This window comes from Argentina silus, assembly GCF_951799395.1.
Source record: "Argentina silus genome assembly, chromosome: Y".
NCBI lineage: Eukaryota > Metazoa > Chordata > Actinopteri > Argentiniformes > Argentinidae > Argentina > Argentina silus.
In genome coordinates this window covers 47,656,204-47,675,969 of record NC_139654.1, presented here as the reverse complement: position 1 = coordinate 47,675,969, position 19,766 = coordinate 47,656,204, and the positions used below count along the sequence as shown (strand labels likewise).

The following is a 19,766-nucleotide window of genomic DNA, read 5'->3' as shown; positions in this document are numbered from 1 at the left end:
CATGACCTTAGTGTGCTTCTTCTTGAGCCATTCCTTTGTTGTCTTGGCCGTATGTTTTGGGTCATTGTCATGCTGGAAGACCCATCCACGACCCATCCTCAGTGCTCTGGCTGAGGGAAGGAGGTTCTTGTCCAAGATCTTACGGTACATGGCCCCGTCCATTGGCCCCTCAATGCAGTGAAGTCGTCCTGTACCCTTAGCAGAGAAACAACCCCAAAGCATAATGTTTCCACTTCTGTGTTTGACAGTGGGGATGGTGTTCTTGGGATTGTAGCATTCAGCATTTCTCTCCCTCCAAACACGAAGAGTCGAATTTATGCCAAAGAGTTCAATTTTGGTCTCATCTGACCACATCACCTTCTCCCAAGCCTTCTCTGAATCATTTAAGTGTTCATTGGCAAACTTCAGATGGGTCCACTGCTTCACATGTGCCTTCTTGAGCAGGGGGACCTTGCGGGCACTGCAGGATTTCAATCCGTTACGGTGTAGTGTGTTACCAATGGTTTTCTTGGTGACTGTGGTCCCAGCTGCCTTGAGATCATTACCAAGCTCCTCCCGCGTAGTTCTGGGCTGATCCTCACCCTTCTCATGATCATCCTTACCCCACGAGGCGAGATCTTGCATGGAGCTCCAGGCCGAGGGCGATTGATGGTTATTTTGTATTTCTTCCATTTTCTAATAATTGCACCAACAGTTGTCTCCTTCTCACCAAGCTTTTTGCTGATGGTCTTGTAGCCCATTCCAGCCTTGTGCAGGTCTACAACTCTTACCCTGATGTCCTTTGAATGTTCTTTGGTCTTGCCCATGGTGGTGGAGAGGTTGGAATGGAAGAGATTGATTCTATTGACAGGTGTCTTTTATACCCATAACAAGCAGAGATTAGGAGTACTTTCTTAAAGTGACAGGAGTAATCTGTGTGCCTCATGGGCATATAACCGGTCTGTATGAGCCAGAATTCTTGCTGGTTTGTAGGGGATCAAATTCAAATCAATTTATAACTTTATATAATGTGTTTTTTCTGGACTTCTTTGTTGATATTCTGTCTCTATTTGTTAAAATAAAAGTACCATACTCATACCATAAAGTACCATCAAATAATTATTTCCCCCACTGTATAGGCCTAATATCTAGACCGTTGATGGGCACACTTGTTACTTGTCGCTTTCAGAACCCTGGACTGGGCTCGGGCTGTATATTCATATAGTTCCGTTAATTAGCCTAGCCTACTTTCCGTGATTTAATGTGACTTTTGTAGTGTGTTATAGCCTCTGCACTGATGATATTTATTTCACATTTAAAGAAATACAATTGATAAAACCTGATTAAACTTTCCTACAAGTTAACAATGTGCCGAATGCTTGTATTTTGATAAAACATGCAAGTTATTGAAGACACGTGTCTGTCTCATTTTTTTTACTTTGTTGCAGTATAGGCCACCTCAATGTAGCGTTCTGTGTCGCGCTGAAGCGTATGAAGTGTATTCAGTTATGGGGTTTACTGTACATACTTTTTCTCTGCACTGTTCCTGCTGCAGAGGATGCGTAAACGATTTTCCCATGTTGTTTTTTGGTTGTGGTCTGTGTTTATACATTTAGGCTATTAGTTGTATCCTACTTTTCAGTTTTACAAGTCAAATCTTATGACAGATGAGATGGCACTTCAACCGATAAAATGCAGGTACATTTTGATTACTGCTGCACTACGATACCCATAGATAGACCCAATACATTGGTAACTGCACTACTTATACAGCTCATATACTGCTTATACTGTTCATACTGCATTCTATATTTATTCTGCTTATAATGTTACTGTTAATACATATATTGCTTATACTGCTCATATACTGCTTATACTGCTCATATACTGCTTATACTGCACTACTTATACTGCTCATATATTGCTTATACTGCTCTACCTGTATATATTGTTCACATTGCACTCCTTTTGCACTTCTGGTTAGACGCTAACTACATTTCGTTGTCTCTGTACTTGTACTCTGCACAATGACAATAAAGTTGAATCTAATCTAACACCTATTCATTGTCATGTTTTGATGGCATATTGTTCATTCTCATGTTATGATTTAGTTTGTGATTATACACACGTTTTTAGCGTGATGATAGAGACCCACTACCAGACGAGTACAAAACATACACAAGTCACATGCAAATCCCTGCACTGCAGACGACAGACAACAACTGTCTCTGTACAACTAGTCCTGGACCTCCACTAATAGACAGATACAAAGAGAGCAGCATACAGTAGCAGCAGAGCCCAGAGGCGAGGCGAGGCAAGGCAAGTTTATTTATATAGCACATTTCATACACAGAGGCAATTCAAAGTGCTTTACGTAAAATAGATAAAAAGGAAAGAGCATGAAAAAAAAATTAGAATAAAAACGCATAAAAGACATAAAAAAAGAATAAAAGTCACAGTGCATTTTAGGGTCACAGTGCAATTATTAGCGCCAATTTAGTTTCAATTTAAGGCAAAAGCGAAGCCCTTTTTTTTTTTAAGCCCATTTTTGAAAGTAGCCAGTGTTGGGGCTTATCCTAGATCTATGTGTAACATAATAACTGAGAGACCTGCAGCAGGGCAGGTCCTCATCACTGGCTGTCTGCTTTGAGCTGGTTGTCGTTGGACTCCTGGCAGCGGGACAGCAGCTTGAGTTTGATGGGCCGTATGGGCATCAGAGTGTTCTGTAGGTCCATCTCAATGGGGATCTGGTGAGAGATGACACACAGTTAAAGTTTTGTAGCGAACGGCGGGGCAGAGCAGCTTGCCTTAAGCGGGTATCGAACTCGCAACCTTCCGCTTACAAACCGGCCGCGCTAGCCACAACACCAAGAGAGTTAACTCCCTTGGCGGAGCTGCTAACGGGCCTTACACAGGGTCGTTACAGTATGAAGGAACGAGTAAAACAGATGTCAGCGTTACACTATGAATGTTACCTAATACAGTGTCACTGTTACGTTCGGGTAGCATTGCACTATAAATTCAAATAAACTCAAACTCCTGGACAACGTCTCTTGGGTCGACATACATTAAAATGGCCCTATGAAGTCTCGAGGGAGTTTTGCAGAAATACAAATAGCTTTTTTTTAAATCTCACACTTCCATCATTTAGTTACTAAATTTTAGTAGGTAGCCTATACTGAGGATGATTGGCGCCTAGTACTGAAAAATGCAATCTGGGAAATTAAATGGGGAGTACATACTCATGCAGTACGCAAGTACAGAATTGAAGTATGGGGGTTCAAACCCGGGTCTCCCATGTGGAAGACACAAACGCTACTATTAAGCCAAGAGGACATCCTCAAGGTCTGAGGGCGACACTTCAGTTTACATGTCTCAGGCAGGGCTACCTCATCACGCGAGTGTGATTCCAAAATCACCTCTGCTACATATAGAAACGCAACAAAGTCATAGGTACAAAATTATATTTACAATCATTGTATCATTATTTTGTCTCACCTCTGTCTCTTTGCAGACGGTGAAGTTGAACCTCTGTAGAATCTCCACCATCGCCAGTTTCATCAATACCAGAGCGAATCGCATCCCGATACAGTTCCGTGGGCCCATCCCGAACGGCATGTAGGTGTATGGGTCGATGCTCTCCTTGTTCTCCTTACTGAACCTACACACGGAGAGTTCAGAGGAGGAGGGGTTAAAGAACATATCAATTAAATCACAGTAATATGATGGTTATACATGGTTGAAGAAACCTGTTTGTGTTTGGTCGTCGCATTTAGGTTTGTTTTATGGTTGTTTGTGGAACACTGCTCTTATCGTTGCTGTTGTGATTGATATTGTGGTTGTGGTTAAGATGTGGCCCATTACCTCTCTGGTTTGAACTCCTCTGGGTCTTCCCACACATCGGGGTCACGGTGCAAGGTCCAGATGGGTATCATGACAACCATACCCTTGGGGATGGTGATGCCGCTGATCTCAACAGATTTCTTGGCGACTCTTTCAAGTCGATGGGGTACAACCTGAGAGACTCGTTGATCACGCTGTCTAGATAGTCCATCTGCATCAGAGCCTCGTACTGGATAGGAGCCTGAACAGGGATATTACACTCACATGAGCACTAGTGATTGGTCGTTCACGTAGCCGTAGCCCAGAACTAACTCTTTTTCGTCGCAAATCTGAAGAGCTGTTAGTTTTTTGTGTTCTTTTTTTGGGAAATGAACACAGTACTGTACTTATTCTAATCTGCATAGCCTAATTTCATGACACCCGCATACAGAACGCCATTACTTTCAATGTACGTGTGTAATAGAGACTTGCTTTTTTGTTGTACATGAATAAACAAAAAAATCGCTAAATAATGTTATCTTGATAGTTAGAAGAAAATACATTTAGATTCCACTGAACAATGTAAATGATAGATGTACACAAGGATCAATCAGAAGTCAAAATGCCACTAAACTGGGCTGCTTTTAGTGGATTGACTGCTTGGAATACTGAATGTGCTATAGTCTATTATTTCCTATCACAGTCGACAGACTACAAGAAAACTGTCAGGTGGTTCAAATGTGAATAACTTGGTATCCATTCCATTAACTGTGGCCGGGCAGCACCGAACAGCCCAGAGAACATTACCATGGTGCTTTTGAATATTAGGTCCCTATCTGGCAAAACCTTTATTGATCTTATCTCAGAGCGAAAGCTGCACTGTAATGTTTTTATCTGAAACCTGGCTAAACATGAATGCATGTCAGTCTATTAGAAGTGGGGAAAAAATATATTTTCGCTCTATTATTTATCTAGCCATGTCGCTGAGCAGATGAGAATTTCATGATGAATATGAATATGAATAGTACACCATCAACAGCTTCCTCTTGTGATAATGATTTAGTAACCAGCTTCAACACCAAACTAAGGGCAACTATCGACTCTGTAGCACCAGTCAAACTGAAAAAGGCTGTGGCCAAATTTAAAAGAATTTGCAGAAAGTCTGAGCGGACAAAAACTGCAGGTCCACCTTGATATTCTTCGAGAGCATCTTTCTGCTTTTAATAAGGCAATAAAAAAACGCCAAGACAGACGGGATCATTTCTCAAAATTGATAATGAATCATAACAACTCAAACAGTGCTCTTTTCAACGATTGACAGCCTTATAAATCCCGCCCACAAGACACCTGGTGATCTGCTCTCCACCTACATGTGAGGAATTTGCAACATACTTCTGAGATAAGAGAACCAATATTAGGTGAGGAGAAGATGTGTTTGATGACTTGTTACCCCACCTTCCACCACATGGAAGCACTATGAACTCTTTTGCAGTGGTCTTACAGAAATGCTCAGCAAAGTGGGGGTCTGTTCATCTGCACCTAAAACTACCATGGTGAAACCCCTCCTGAAGAAAAGTAACTTAGACTCTTCAGTCCTTAGCGATTTTAGGCCAATCTCCAACCTTCCCTTTTTAAGCAAAAAAATAATAATTCTTGAAAAAAAGGTGTTCAAACTGTTAAATAATCTCCTTCTTCCCAACTGTACCTTTGACATGTTCCAATCTGGCTTTTGTGCCAATCATAGCACTGAGATAGCACTATGTTGTTAAGTTATTAACTAGGTTCTTAATGACCTTAGAATTAATTAATTAATGCTGATGCCAAAATGCTCTTTGTCCTTGTCCTGGTCAAACTGTCTGCACACACACAGTAACACTAAGCACCAGGCAAAAAAACAAGGTGTTACCATTGTTGTGTATTGCACTTTCACAACATACATCAAATGAACACCGGAGTAAAGTTAACAAAAGTCTTTACTGGATTTTTCTATGAGCATGTTACATTACATTGGTTACTCTGCCGAAGGTCAACTGCTCTAGCTTACTGTATCAATGCGCCGCTCAGTACTACCTCAAAGGTACATGCGCATAACATAAAAGTAGTCCCATCAACTTTAACTATGAACATAACAACCATTGACTCAGATCTTAATTTTGAAACCCATATCAAGAATGTGACTAAAACATATTTGTATCACTTAAAGAAGAGTAAGTAAGTTTGCCGGAAATCTGCCATCGTGGAGAAATTCTGTCTGAAGTTGTCCAAACAACAACATCCTCCCTAATAATAATATATCCCCCCGAAATGAACTTGCAGTGTTGGACATTAGCTGTTGTGTTTCTGCATGCGCACACGATTGGGAGAGGCAGCCACCAGAGAAAGGTCAGTCTACTCCCCTAGAACACCCCTGGCACTCACAACATGTTTATATGCAAACCGAATGTCAGGTAGGACACTGCATTTTAAAAAGCGTGTTTTCCGAACCAAAACAGCGTTCGTAAATGAAATATTTATTCATAAGGGATTTATTATAAGGGATCTTGTTCCCTGATCGCTACCGATTAAAGATAGTCATTACAACCGTTAGGAAGCTTTTAGAAAGCTTGAATATTACATGGACCTTTACAGAACACAGCTGTAAAGGTGCAACCTTTCCTCTCCCAGGCTGACACTGAGAGACGAATGCATGCTTGTATTACTAGCAGCCTTGATTACTGTAACACTCTCCTGTCTGGTCGACCAAAGAAAGCTCTTGGCAAATGTTACAGAATGCAGCAGCACGAGTCAGATGGAGAGCACATATCATACAAGTCTCTGCACTGATAACCTGTTAGTTTTATAATTTATTTTAAGATAATTGTATTAGTTTAGAAATCACTCTATGGTCACGCACACCACTGCATGTCAGACATGCTTTTAAGGTATATACGCTGTAGATCCCTCAGGTCCTCAGGTACTGGCCTTTTAACTATTCTGAAGATTCCAACAACACCTATCTACTTCCTGTTTCAAATGAATAGCACTGGGCAGAAGTCTGCACAGGGATGCTACAGACACATTAGCATACTGCAAAATACTGTCACCTATCTAACCATCTGTTCCAAAGCAATAGTAATAGATACTGTAGGAGTCTGCAGTGCACAGGGGTTACACACTCATCAGTACCCTCTAAAATACTGTCACTATCATATTTCCTGTTCCACATGAATAGTACTATATAGGAGTCTGCAGAGGGGTTACCTTGTTGGGAAACACAGTGTCTATCTCCTCCTGCAGCTTGGTCATGATGTGAGGGCTGGTTGCCAGATTGTAGGCCAGGAAGGACAGAGAGCTACTGGTGGTCTCATAGAGTGTTTCCACAGTGTATGTCAGTCTAATCAATGAAATCGATAGCTTCATTTATTGAGCACAAAATGATTTAGACTGAAAGCTATATGGGGGCAGTTGTACCGACTGTGAGGAACAGTGGGCTGAAGATGTCAAACTTGAGCATTTTCTTGATGTTGGTCACAAAGGGGTCAGAGGGGTTGTGGAGGGAGTCGATGTCGACACTGAATGAAGTGCTGACGACCACATCCATACTGTATGGTCCAAAGAACCTGGAACACAACCACACAGTCTTTGACCACCAGAACCACAACCACAAAATTAAAGGGGGAGTTCACTGAAATTACAAATTCACCTTATCTTCTCGGAGAGAAATCCTCACTCTTTTAGTTCAATGGGCTCTTCGTTATCGGCTGTCTTCTTCAGATTGCTGACCAAATTACCAGAGTGCTGCTTCATGATCCCGAACATCTGAGTTGGGAAGGATACATGGAAAAATATGATGATTGATACATGGATTAATATGTGCAAAACATGGGTTAATATCATGTTTGAAACAGGAATTATTTTAATGTTTATATAGCCTGAGAATATACATTCATACAGGATACATTATGTATATAGTCAAGGAATAAGTGACTCCAAAGATGAACTATTATTCTATACTCTGTCATCTGACCACTGAACTTATCTAAGATAAGATTAAATATACTTTATTGTCCCGGATGGAAATTTGTCTTGGACAATTAAAGTTGCTGCTTCACACAACAACAAACAACAATGAATACACACTATACACATAGTACAAATCACATAAACACACACACACACACACGTCAGAGTTGTTAGTCATTCATTTATTTGTGTTGTTGGAATGAATAAAAGAAGGAGAGGAGAGATGGGACTGTACCTCTTTGATCCGCCCACTGGTGAAGGAGGGAGACAGGACACTGCGGATCCGTCTCCATGTATCATCCTCAGCGATAAACACGGCGTCATACAGAGGCCCGTTGAGATAGAAATTCTAGAAAAATAACAATGATTATATACTGCAAAATTAACCGAATATTAATAATGCTATAATAACAATGATATTATCTATTTAATAAACCCTTATGTTTTTTTCCCCATACAACAACTTCAATTTAGCATTACCCTCCTGTTAGTGAAAAGGGAGTAGCATTCCTTGATGAGGATGGTTTTGATCATGGCTGTGTTCATGATACACAGGACGGGCTGACGGCCATCATAGATCCTACAGACCAGCAAAAACAAAGATAGTTAGATATACACTCACCCAACACTTTATTAGGAACACTATACTAATCCTGGGTAGAGCCTCCCTTTGCTCTCAAAACAGCCTCAATTCTTCGTGACATTGATTCCTTTGAGATTCTGGTCCATGATGACATGATTGCATCACGCAATTCCTGCACATTTTTCAGGTGCACTTTCAAGATGTGAATCTCCCGTTCTGCCACATCCAAAAGGTGTTCTATTGGATTCAGATCCGGTGACAAGGAAGGCCACTGAAGAACACTGAACTCATTGTCATGTTCATGAAACCAGTTTAAGACGACTTTTGCTTTGTGACATGGTGCATTATCATGCTGGAAGTAGCCATTAGAAGGTGGGTAAATTGTGGCCATGAAGGGATGCACATGGTCAGCAACAATACTTAAATAGGCTGTGGCATTCAAGCAAATATACCGTAGATAGAGACAGACAGACCCATCACAGATCCTGCACTCTTTGAAAAAGTGCTACCTAGAACCAAAAAGGGTTCTTCTTCCACTGTCCCTTTGAAGAAACCTTTTGGGTGCCATGTAGAACCCTTTCCACAGAAGGTTATACAGTACCGTGCGTAAGTAATGGGACAGTGAAGCATTTTTTCTTCTGTTTGGATTTGAAATAAAAACGTAGAGATTTTTATTTTTTATTTGATGTACATATTGGTTTATCATTCAGAAATTACAACACTTTTATGCATAATCCCCCTATTTCAGGCTACACAAAAGTGATAGGACAATTGGCTTGACAAGTGTGTTCGTCAGGTGTGTTCCGTCACATAATTTGTGCAGTCTGCTATTGATGTCTTGTCAACATGAGGACCAAAGAGATGTTATTGAAAGTCAGGGAAGCCATTATGATGCTGAAATATCAGAAAAAAAATAAACATAGTCAAAACCTTAAACCTACCAAAATCAACAGTTTGGAACTTCATTTCACTTCATTAAAAGGAAAGAAAGCACTGGTGAGCTCAGAAATTGCAAATTACTTAGTAGGCCAAGGAAGACTTCCAGTGGATAACCAAAGAATGCTCACCATAATTGAGAATCATTTATTTACATCTTGTCAGTCCAAGTACAAGTAAATGGCTCCAAACTCATTGGACGGCATTTCATCATACAGCAGGACAATGACCCAAAACATACTGCCATAGGAACTAGGGAATTTTTCAGGGCCAAAAAGTGGAAAGTTGTTGACTGGCCAAGTCAGTCTCCAGATTTAAATCCTATAGAACATGCATTTCATTTGCTCAAGAGGAGACTTAGGGCAAAACATCCTAAAAAAACAACAACAGTCACTGCAACATAGGTCTGGCAGAGCATTACCAGAGAAGATACCCAGCGGGGTCACAGTGGGTCACAGACTTTTGCACTTTTGCATACAAAGGATTGGGGACCAAATACTAAACATGAGTGCTTAATTTAGACATTTGATAATGCAAAAGAAGGAAAAATGCTTGGGCACCAAAATGGCTAGAGCCAGCCCTGATTAACAGAACCTTTATCGAGCGCACAACATCACATTAATGCCCATAGGAAGAATGAGAATAGAGTATCAACAAAATAACCAATTTAACACAATTTAAAACAACATACGTCTGTAAGTTTTAACCATACGTTAACGTGCGTCAAGGACAACGCGGGAGAATGATGCCCGTGATGGGCCTAACCCAAAACTCAAAGAATATCTCGCTGTCCCTCTCCTTAAATATCATTCCCAACAAAGGACAAGGTGTGAGATACATTACAATAGCAAAGGAATTGACAAATGGTGAAAGCTGAATAATCTGAAACATAGTCAAAACCTTAGACTTGCCAAAATCAAGCACTGATGAGCTCAGCCATTGCAAATGGCTGAGGCTTCACTGCAAGATGCAAACCACTCGTTATTCTTAAAAAGGATAGTCAGGTTACAGTTTGCTAAGAAGTACCTAAAAAGCCTGCAGAGGTGTGGAAAAAAGTCTTGTGAACAGATAAGATGAATATTATCAGAGTGATTGCAAGAGGAAAGTTTGGAGAAAAAAGGATCTGCCCAAGGTTTACAGCATACCATCTCATCTGTGAAACATGGTGGAGGGGATGCTATGGTTTGGGCATGTATAGCTGCCACTAGAACTTGCTAACTTATCATAATTGATGATGTTACTGCTGACAGCAGCAGCAGAATGTATTCTGAAGTGTACAGAAATATCTTGTCTGGTCGAGTAAAAGCAATGCTTCCAAATTCATTGGATGGCGCTTCATCATACAGTAAGACAATGACCCAAAACATACTGCCATTGGAGCTAGGGAGATTTTCAGGGCGAAAAAGTGGAAAGTTCTTGACTGGCCATGTCAATGTTTGGATTTAAATCCTATTGAACATTCATTTCATTTTCTGATGGTAAGATTTTGGGCAAAAAGACCTCAAAAACTGAAGATGGCTGGCCTGGCAGAATATCACCAGAGAAGATACCCAGCACCTGGTGGGGTCAATGGGTCCCAGACGGTTATTGCATACAAAGTATTGTCGATCAAATACTAAATATGAGTGCATAATTTCAACCATGTATACCAATACTAGACAAAAGAAAAGAAAAGAATCTAGCAAAAGCAAACTATGTTCTGACAGGGTTTGACTCATCTAATACGACATCAGATCTGGATAGGTTCCTTGATTTCCTCTGAAAGGTGACATAGGCATGAAAACATGTACACAACATCAAGAAGAAACCATTGATTAAAGCCAAATCAATTGACAGAGGCATGGCAGAAAATGTGTGTTGTCTCTTTAAAAGAAATGTTAAAAATCTCTTTGTTTTCCCTGAATGAAACAAAGCACAGGTGTTTAAAAGGCCAGCCCTACCCCTGATTACAATGATCCACACATGGAGACAGCCAAAGCAACATAGATCAATAAGACATCGCACATGTCACACCAGAATGTGTGTTGGCAAGAGTGTGCCCTTATAGCCAGGATCCACTCACCACCTCTCTGGTCACATCTCCCTGATGTTGGTTATGAAGAACTTTATCAAACGTTTGGATTTGAAATTAAGCAATTACTACAAGGTTAAAGTAGAGATTCTCAGCTTTTATTTGATGGTATTTGTATACACATTGGTTTCACCATTTAGAAATTACCCCACTTTTTATGCATAATCCCCCTATTTCAGTGTACCCAAAAGTAACGGGACAGACTTATCAAATGTCCAAATGAAGCAGTCATGTTTAGTATTTAGTGGACAATCCACTAGTATTTAGTGGACAATCCACTAGTATTTAGTGGACAATAACTGCCTGAAGTCTGCAACCCACTAACCCCACCAGACGCTGGGCATCTTCTTTGGTGATGCTCTGCTAGGCCTGTACTGCAGCCATCTTTAGTTGTTGTTTGTTTTGAGGTCTTTTTGCCTAAATTCTTATCATTAGGGAAATGTAATGCATGTTCAATTGAATTTTAATCTGAAGATTGACTTGGCCAATCAAGATCTTTCCACTAGTTGCTATGGCAGTGTTTTGGGTCATTGTTTTATTGTATGGTGTGGCTCCATCCAATGCATTTGGAGGCATTTGCTTGCACTCAAGCAGACAAGATGTTTCTGTGCACTTCAGAATACATTCTGCTGCTGCCGTCAGCAGGTACAATCATCAATTAAGACAAGTTAGCAAGTTCTAATGGCAACTATACATGCCCACACCTAACACCCCCTGCACCATGTTTCACAGATGAGGTGGTATGCTGTAAATCTTGGGCAGATCCTTTTTTCTCCAAACTTTTGTCACTCTAGTCCATGATAATATTCATCTTATCTGTCCACAATACCTTTTACGAGACCTCTGCAGGCTTTTTAGGTACTCTTTTTTAGCAAACTGTGACCATCCTTTTTGATGATAACTAGTGGTTTTTGATGATAAATGTGTCTTCCTCTTAGTTATAAACAAACCAGAATTAAATGCATAGGTCTATGTATGGATGGATGGATGGATGTTCTCATTGGAACAGCTGGAAGACTTTCTCTGCATCCCCGAAAAAACACATGTACGCAAGCACGCACAAACACACACACGCACGCACGCACGCACGCACGCACGCACACACACACACACACACACACACACACACACACACACACACACACAGGCATGTTTAAGTTATGCGTAGCCCATGTTTATTAGTTGACTTAGTTGTGGGGTTAGTTTAGATACAGTGCACGATGCAACAAACAGGTACAATATCAGCACACCTCAGCATTGCTACACCCACGTGCTACCACAGGGAACTGGTACCCGCATAGTTAGATATGGTGCTAGTCCCACACCAGAGAGAACTGGTATGTTCCAATTCATTATACGAGGTAACTAGCTAGTAAATTATTAATTACTAGAAAGTGCTCAGTAGTCCTAGGGCTACAAACACAAGCTGACCAACCCTCCTGCAAACAGGGTGCTAATATTTCTCAATATTACCTTGTCAAAGCTAGCCAAGGTTCTCAGCTGTCCGGAAACAACAAGTAACTTAGTTAGCCGTCCGTCCCAAGTGCTAGCTGTAGCCTACACATGTGACCTTGCAAGTTCTAATAATAACCTGAGGAATTATCGTCGAGCTGGGGTCCAACAATAACAAAGAATTGAGAGCTCACAGGTTAGCTTGCTAGCTCAGAGAGTTAACAGGTGCTCAGAAGATGAAAATCGTCGTTGAGCTGAACCGTAGGATTCTATCAGAGACAATCTAACGCCCCGTGAGAATCATAGGCTGAGGTGTAGCCAGCTACAACAAAACAACTACAGTACACTTTTCAACCTAATGCCTCATGAGAATCATAGGCTGAGGTGTAGCCAGCTACAACAACACAACTACAGTACACTTTTCAACCTAACGCCTCATGAGAATCATAGGCTGAGGTGTAGCCTGCTACAACAACACAACTACAGTACACTTCAGACAGTCAGAGAGTGAAGAGTGGAAAGGATGAAATGGTGCGCTTGTAGCATCCCTTTATTGGGACAGGTGATAGGCGTTGCTATCACTTGCAAGTGTGTACGAGGTGTGATTCTGTGAATCAAGATGTAAATACAGTGCTCTCTGAAAGTATTCAGACCCCTTCACTTTTTCCACATTTTGTGATGTTACAGCCTTTTTCCTCATCAATCTACACACAATACCCCATAATGACAAAGCAAAAACAGGTTTTTAGAAATTGTTGCTAATTTATTCAAAATAAAAAACTGAAATATCACCTTTACATAAATATTCAGACCCTTTACGTTTTTTGTTGAAGCACCTTTGTCATTATTGCGTATTGTGTGTAGATTAATGAGGAAAAAAAATAATTTCATCTATTTTTTAATAAGGCTGTAACATAACATAATACGGAAAAAGTGAAGGGGTCTGAATACTTTCAGAATGCACTGTATGTGCATGTTATAGTCCCATTGTGTGATTGGTGTGTGTTCTGTTTTCTGGCACAGGCCTTAACTGATCCAACAAGTTCACCAATCATCAATGGTGTGATATGAAGTTGATGGATTTTAATGTTACATGCTACACCAGTGCGTGTGTAAAGTGTTGACATTGCGCGGCTGCTGCAGCAGCAACGCAAAATGATTCTTGGAGTGCTTGGAAATGGTATCAATGCTTTTTGGACGCTTAAAAACATATTCAATTAGTTTCATAGTATGGTAAAGTAATAGAAACATAGATTACAGAAATACATACAATAGTGGTACCTGTATGAAAAACAAAGTGATTGTCCTCGTTTATATTTGGAGGTAGAGGACAAACCCCAACTCTAAGATATTCAGACTTGACAAGACTCTCAACATAAAACAATGTACAGAATCCATAAATTAGAAGTTCCTTGCAGAAACAGACTGGGAGGCTATTTCTTCTGCATCCACACGTGCAACTGGTCACGTTTCTGGTGTAAGAGTAAATACTGCCATCTAGGGTTTAGAGATGGTTAACAGGAAATGGATACATTATTTTACAGATGTACTTTAGGCCTACGTTTGAGTAATTTAGCAGAAGCTCTTATCCAGAGATACTTAAAATAAATAGCTACATTCATCTTCAGCTACATACATCACGGTCATCACAAGTAAGACTTTCTATAATAATAAATGCCACAAGCAGTCACAGTGGTAGAGAAAGGAAGTCAATTTAATTTAATGTTCAACTTAATTTATTGAACTTAAGACAACTATATAAATTGATTTGCTATGTATCCCTAAATAGCGGCCAATTGTGTTGAGGTTTCCAGGCTAACGGTGTCGGCATGTGCAGTCCCCTGTCTTATCTCTGCACCCCCACACGCTCTCAGCCAGGGCCACATCAACAAGGCTTTTGACAGAAAGGCTCGTCCCCTGGTTTGCCTGATTGTGTACCAGCTGAGCCATCAGAGGAGTCGCTCTCAACGAGAACATGAGGGTTGTGGCATATCTGGAGCCATCGTTCATCTGAAATTAAAAAAGTAACATCAGAGGGGAGTGCAAGGTGAGACAAGAATTGGACAAATTCAACTGAGAGTTGAAGGTCATGGACTAAATGCTATAGTAAAACTAGCAACAATCACCTTCATCTACTTAGTCTATAGGTTCTCTACCATCTCTCTAATCGTCACCATGCTCACCTTCTTCAATGTCTCCCTCTCCTGTTCTAGCTTCTCTTTTTCCAGACTCTGTTTCGCTCTTTCTTCAGCCACCATCACCAGGGCCTCTCTCCTCTTGATGGCCTCTATCTCTTTTTCCATCTGTTTCTTATCCTTTTTAAATGTCTCCTTCTCCTTCCACATCTTGAGCATTTCTCGCTCCACATCCTGCCCGTCTCTTTTGATTTTCATCCACTCCTTCTTTATTATTTGCAACTCTGCTCCGACCTTCTCTGTCTTTCTAAGCATCTCCATTGAGGTCTCCTTTTCCTGCTCTAGATTCTCCTTTTCCTGGCTCAGTTTAAGTCTTTCTTCGGCCTCCATCACCAGGGCCTCTCTCCTCTTGACTGCCTCCATTTCTTTTTCCATCTGTTTCTTGGCCTTGAGAAATGTCTCCTTCTCCTTCCACATCCCAAGCATTTCTTGCTCCACCTTCTGCCCGTCTCTTTTGATTTTCATCCACTCCTTCTTTATCATTTGCAACTCTGCTCCGACCTTCTCTGTCTTTCTAAGCATCTCCTTTGAGGTCTCCTTCTCCTGCTCTTCCTTCTCTTTTTCCTTGCTCAGTTTAAGTCTTTCTTCGGCCTCCATCACCAGGGCCTCTCTCCTCTTGACTGCCACCATATTTTTCTCCATCTCTTTCTCCATCTGTTTCTTGGCCTTGAGAAATGTCTCCTTCTCCTTCCACATCCTGAGCATTTCTTGCTCCACCTTCTGTCCGTCTCTTTGGATTTTCACGCTCTCCTTCCTCATCATATTTAACTCTGCCTCTGCCTTCTCAGCCTTTCTAAGTATCTCCTTTGAGGACTCCTTCTCTTTCTCAATCTCCATCATGAGGATCTTGATCCCACTGTCCATCTCCTCCCTCTCCCTATTGAACTCATTCCTGTCCTCCTGCAGTCTTTCTGCCTTTCTGGCCAGGATCTCCTCCTCCCTCTGCCTAACTTTTTGGTCCCTTCTCTTTTGTTTCTCATATTCCTCTATCTTTTTCTCAAACTCTGCCTTCTCTGTCTTAATCCTCTCATGCTCCTTCCTGATATCCTCAATACTCATATATATTTTCACCTCCATTGTTTTTATGCACCTACAGTAGATAGAACACAAACAAAAATGATTGAAATAATCTCCACACACCCATACTATAATGCAACAGGAATGTCAGAAAGATTCCCCAAATGAGAAAGGGATAACAATCTTTGAGTTTGCCCTACTGAATCAGTCAACAAATACCAGTACACCGATTGGCAGCAAAGAAATGTTATTATCTATAATGTGCGTTCGGCTGGCGTCATAATGGGTTTGGAATGACTATCATGGTAATTCACTGCCTAACAACTCTTATCAGCGTTCGATGCAATGGTTCGAAGTGACTTGGTCCTGTCAGAGGCCTATGTTAGAGTCAGCAAAAGCTTCCAGTGTGGGTTGGCTGGCTATGTTTGTTGACACGCCTTGAAATATAGCCTACAATTGTGACCAACAGGTCAAATATCAGTGGCCATATAATGGGCACATTTTATTAACTGGAATCGGCCTGGTACAGGTAGGAGCCTATAGGCTAATAAGCAGAAGACCTCGGCAAAATTAAAATAGCCCTAATTCAATTCATGCATTTAGGTCTCTCATAATAATAATAAAAAATATATTTTATTTGGAATGTGTTTTTCATTTGTAGCCACAATTTCAAAGCCTGTGCAGTTGAGTGCAATAGACACACAAACAAAAACACAAACAAAACACTAACAACAACAAGAGGACAGGACCTAAAGGAAGGCCTTTCTAAAGATGTGAGTTTTTAGGCATATAGAAATATCCAACGCTGAATTCGACTTAATGGGAATATCATCTCCTAGTGACAGATATCTCTCAGTGACATTTTTACGCGTCCCTTGTCCAAATGCTGTAAAGGTAGTCGGCCTATGCCGTCTCAAGTATTTACAAATACAAGTGTTATAAAACTATACTATATGTCAACTATACTACATCTCTGGCCTACATTAGCCTACCTCAGTCAGTAGGCTGTGTATAAGCGCCGAATCTTCCGGTTATAATCTCTTTATATCTCACTCTGGTAATACTGATTGCACAGGTTCAGGTTGCGTCTTAGCTCGTTATGCCACTAAACTAAAAGTTCAAGAACTTTGTGTATTATTGCAGAACATTCTCAATTCTGTGTACATATCAACGTCATAATGATACCAATAGCAACGCATTTTGGGTGGAATCCTAACTCCAAATCCGCGCGCGTAAATCTTGCATTCATGTCAATGGGAAATTGATTCGATTTACACGCGGATCTCGAGTTAGGATTCCACTGCAATACACATTTAAGTTCATTTGAATTTATAGTGCATTTTACCCACAATATACGGCTTACACAAAAGTAGCCTACAAGACAAATACAACATTTGAAAAAACATATCGCATAGAATGAAATTTGGGGATATACAGGGTTTTTTTCTTTATAAAGTACATTACAAACATAAAGTCTCATAAAGTACATTACAAATACGAAACAATTATGAGTCCTATTTTTTATTAGTAATAATAATAAGTATTTTATATTTAATACAAAATAGATTAAATGGTGAAATTGGTGTGTATAAATATAATAAACTTGACTCATAATTCGTATAGTGCTGTTTTTGGAGTAATTACTAATTACTAGTAATTACTGGTGTGTGCGGACTGCGCTCTCTGTCCCGTCTTTCTGCTGTGGGGCAGCGGAGCACTCTGCCCCATCGTTGCGAGGGGAACAACGTGAGCGTGATTGGCGTAAGCAGGGAAAACCTCACGCAAATTATATTGGGTATGAATTCTGCCTAGCAACAGGTGGCGAAAAACTATTAAACGCTAATGTCGTTAACGTGGTCTGACATGACAGGAAATAATCACAAAGCAATTCAGTTCATCTACTGTACGTCTATCGCTAATGCTAGCTAGCTAAAGTTTTCACAATGAATCGTGTAGATTATTTGTTGACCATGCGGTTCAGTACATTGCCTTTGGAAGAGAAGTTGGAGATAAAACGTTTAGGGCCAACAGGAATGGTTTGACAAAAAGAGATGGCTAACCGCTACCACCTCGAAACATGCGCTGTTCTGTTTCCCATGTATGATTTTTGGTGGAGACTATTTGGGCATCGGCTGGATTCAAAGACATTATACATCTGTCAGAACAGAACAGACACCAGCGACTGAACGGCCTTGACATGCTTTCCATTGAAAATGCATTGATCCAGGGACAGATGGATTTCAACAGTAAAGTCATCGAGAGGTTTGCTGAAGCAACGAACCGCCGCGCTACTTTCCTATTCAAGTGTGCAGGTCTGTTTGGACATGTATGACAAATGGACAATGCGCCGTTCACTGTAGACTATATTGCTTTTGTTTTGTAGTCATTTTAAACGTTATACTGGCTGTGATATGAAGTGGAGGACTAAATGTTACGTATAGGCCTAATATCTAGACAGTTGATGGGCACACTTGTTACTTGTCGCTTTCAGAACCCTGGACTGGGCTCGGGCTGTATATTCATATAGTTCCGTTAATTAGCCTAGCCTACTTTCCGTGATTTAATGTGACTTTTGTAGTGTGTTATAGCCTCTGCACTGATGCTATTTATTTCACATTTAAAATAATACAATTGATAAAACCTGATTAAACTTTCCTACAAGTTAACGATGTGCCGAATGCTTGTATTTTGATTAAACATGCAAGTTATTGAAGACACGTGTCTGTCTCATCTTTTTACTTTGTTGCAGTATAGGCCACCTCAATGTAGCGTTCTGTGTCGCGCTGAAGCGTATGAAGTGTATTCAGTTATGGGGTTTACTGTACATACTTTTTCTCTGCACTGTTCCTGCTGCAGAGGATGAGTAAACGATTTTCCCATGTTGTTTTTTGGTTGTGGTCTGTGTTTATACATTTAGGCTATTAGTTGTATCCTACTTTTCAGTTTTACAAGTCAAATCTTATGACAGATGAGATGGCACTTCAACCGATAAAATGCAGGTACATTTTGACTACTGCTGCACTACGATACCCATAGATAGACCCAATACATTGGTAACTGCACTACTTATACAGCTCATATACTGCTTATACTGTTCATACTGCATTCTATATTTATTCTGCTTATAATGTTACTGTTAATACATATATTGCTTATACTGCACTACTTATACTGCTCATATACTGCTTATACTGCTCATATACTGCTTATACTGCACTACTTATACTGCTCATATATTGCTTATACTGCTCTACCTGTATATATTGTTCACATTGCACTTTTCTGCTTTTTTGCACTTCTGGTTAGACGCTAACTGCATTTCGTTGTCTCTGTACTTGTACTCTGCACAATGACAATAAAGTTGAATCTAATCTAACACCTATTTATTGTCATGTTTTGATGGCATGTTGTTCATTCTCATGTTATGATTTAGTTTGTGATTATACACACGTTTTTAGCGTGATGATAGAGACCCACTACCAGACGAAACATACACAAGTCACATGCAAATCCCTGCACTGCAGACGACAGACAACAACTGTCTCTGTACAACGAGTCCTGGACCTCCACTAATAGACAGATACAAAGAGAGCAGCATACAGTAGCAGCAGAGCCCAGAGGCGAGGCGAGGCAAGGCAAGGCAAGGCAAGTTTATTTATATAGCACATTTCATACACAGAGGCAATTCCAAGTGCTTTACGTAAAATAG

At 40.5% G+C, this 19,766-nt stretch overlaps 1 pseudogene across 1 annotated transcript in view; it reads right to left on the bottom strand.

Annotated features, from left to right (window-relative positions):
- Positions 1-2,609: 2,609 nt before the first annotated feature.
- LOC310824162 (cytochrome P450 3A27-like) overlaps positions 2,610-19,766 on the bottom strand; it is a 194,763-nt pseudogene continuing 177,606 nt past the window's right edge. Inside the window, exon 19 of the transcript in view lies at positions 2,610-2,726. The product of the transcript in view is annotated as a cytochrome P450 3A27-like (transcript). The remainder of the gene's footprint in view (positions 2,727-19,766) is intronic.